Below are 2,881 nucleotides of genomic sequence, written 5' to 3'. Positions count from 1 at the left end.
ACGCTGCTGTAAGGTCAAAAACGATGTTTCCTTGACAAAACATCTTTGGTAGTCAGGGCTGTCAACTCGCGATCGAATCACTGTGGCCAGCCCTTAGTGATGCTGCAAGGGTATTAAAAAAATAAGGTGGTCGCCGGAAACATGTCTTTCTTCTATACAACACCTGGAAATGAGAGTAGCTTCCTAAGCTTACTCAGTGCCTATGATCGAGTCTTGGTAAGTGTTTCTAAGCTATGAAGGTAGTTGTCCATTCTTCAACCCGTCGTGCAAGGGGAAATAGGCCATCACTCATCACAAAGATCATTGGGACTTATTATGTGAGTCCCTGCAAGAATTACCAACGAGGAATATGCTGTAAAAGGGCAAAGTATGAAGCAGGTTCTCTGTGTTAAAGCCAAGAAATCTCCACGCTAGCATGCAAGCTATATGAACTTCACAGGCCAAGCAAAGCAAGCCATCTCATGCCAAGCGAAATGCATAAACAAAAATTTTTTTGAAGCATCATGCAATCTATTATTCGAGCTTATGACAAGCAAAGTTCCCATTTCATGCTCAATCAATCATTCCAGCAGACCCTTTCACAAAGCAAGTGTTACAAACTGAACACCACTTACCTCCTAGTAACCTTTTTCACAAAAAACAAAAAATCCCTATGAGTTACAAGACATTCTTGCTGACCCACCATATACATGTTTATATCTATCCCTATAAAGCCAAGAAAAAAGTTAGCCATGTCCAAACTCTAAGCTCATAAGAGGAAACAAATGGTGCTCTCCTCCAGCTTTCCACAGCCTCTAACCCTATGTATTAATCATGCGGTTACAAGCATATGCTCGTGATGCATATAGTTCAATCAAAGAAGGTGGTCAAGAACGTAGCACACGCAAAGCAGACGCCAAGCATGGCAAGTCAAGCTCACGCCAAAGAAAAGGCTTAAGCAAATATCAAAGCAGCATGCAATTTATCCATGGCAAGCAAAATTCTCAAGCAATTCCCATGACAAACAAATTCTCCCTCAAAATGCAAAAAGATTCAAGCATTGCAGAGCATGCATTCTGTCAATTTCTATTTCCACAAGATCGGAGAAAAGTCCAGATTTAATCAAGCGTGTGTTCACAAGAAAAACAAGCCTAGGCCAAACACCAGTCTATGTCTATTCCTACAAAGCCAAAAGAAAGACTCAAGATTCCAGTGAAGGAGCAGAACTATTTACTGAGAAATCGAGATAGAAATCCAAATTGCCAAGTTGCGAAATTAGTACACTCGAAGCTTCCAGTGACAATGGATACAACGCAGGCTTCCAGTACCTACCCCTGCTTGTGCCAGAGACGTATACACCTACATAGAAAAAAACGCATCATGCAAAGTTCAGCCTTTTCACCAGCTCAAAAAATGGCCACCACATGATAAAAGGGGATGCTGGAAGCATAATCGCTATTGAAGCATAAATTTTTCCAAAGACAAGTTGCAAGAGACCAAAACTCACTTTCATGCTATCAAAATCCTAGAAAATTAGACTTCTCATGCTTTCTCATGCTTTGGAGATTCTAAACAAGAGAATATGTTAGCCAAAATCAGACGCCAGAAAGGTACTCATACGCAAAGGGAGGCGCTGGAAGCATAATTTTCTCAAAGTGCAAGCAAACTCATCTATCAAGCATTTGACTAAATTCAGAAGGCGTGATACCAATCCACATGCTAAAAAAAAAAAAAAATTTCATTTCATTCAAGCATTCCAAGCAATTCGGGCATTTCAAGCAATTTGAAGAACTCATGCTCTTACGACAATACCTTTCAACATCATGCTCAAGAACATGCTCTAGCAATACTCAGATCACCACTCAATGCCAACAGAAAGGACATGCTAAATTCCCAAGCAAAAGCAACATGCCAAGCAAAACTTATACACAAGCTTTCCAACCATCCTAGCTAGAACATCCCACCTTTCGAAAATCACTATAAATCAAGCTTACAACCAACAAATCCCAGACTTTCCAGCTTAGAACTAGACATATCAAGCTTCATTTTTCCAAAATTTTGCTGCATTTCGAGCTAGGAAAGCATGTCAAACAGATTTCTAAAACAGCCCATGCAGCAGAAACTGTACAGCTCCAGCAACTTAACCCTTACTTTGAAATTCCACCGAAAATTCATTTTTTCTTCAAGTGACGCAAAACCAATTCCAACATAACCATTGAGAAGTCCATTTTCATGTCTCAAAAGCTCCAACTCAGATTTGAAAAGAAACATTTCAAAAGTTCAAAAAAAACAACCAGCAGGCTACTTTGAGATATTTTGACAAACACTTGGCATGCATAGCCAAGTGAACTCGTATGACTCTTGTTTATCACCAAGCTAGAATCCTAAATCAAAAGCTCAACCTCTGAATTCTATTTCTAGTTCACAAAGGCATCAACATAGAAGACAAGCATGCAACAGAGGCATCAACATCAAGCATTCAAGCATAGAAGACAAGCATGCAACAAAGGCATCAACATCAACTCATGAACATGCTTCAGAAAAATGGAGGCAGAAAGCACTAGGATGGGTGGATGATTCTCAATTTTGGATATGTTATAAACAACATAATTTCGAGCAAATTTTGTGAAGCAAGTGCAATCATCCAAGCATCTTAAGTTAAAGATACATGCAAAAACAGAATCTGCAAAAACTCACCAGCCATGGATGAATGCAGAAGTTACAGACCAGCTTTGAGGTATCAGAAAAATTCTACAAATTCTACAAATTTTACAGGCCATAGTACTCGAGCAGATGAGAAACTTTCATCAAGGAAGTTTTCTGATCCGAGCTTCCGAAATATGACTTATGTACTGATGCACAATACCCACGGGTTTGGGTCCTGAAGAAGAAGAAGAAAGAA

This window comes from Prunus dulcis, chromosome 4, assembly GCF_902201215.1.
Source record: "Prunus dulcis chromosome 4, ALMONDv2, whole genome shotgun sequence".
Lineage (NCBI taxonomy): Eukaryota > Viridiplantae > Streptophyta > Magnoliopsida > Rosales > Rosaceae > Prunus > Prunus dulcis.
The sequence above is the reverse complement of the archived record's forward strand: the minus strand, read 5'-3'. Positions refer to the sequence as shown.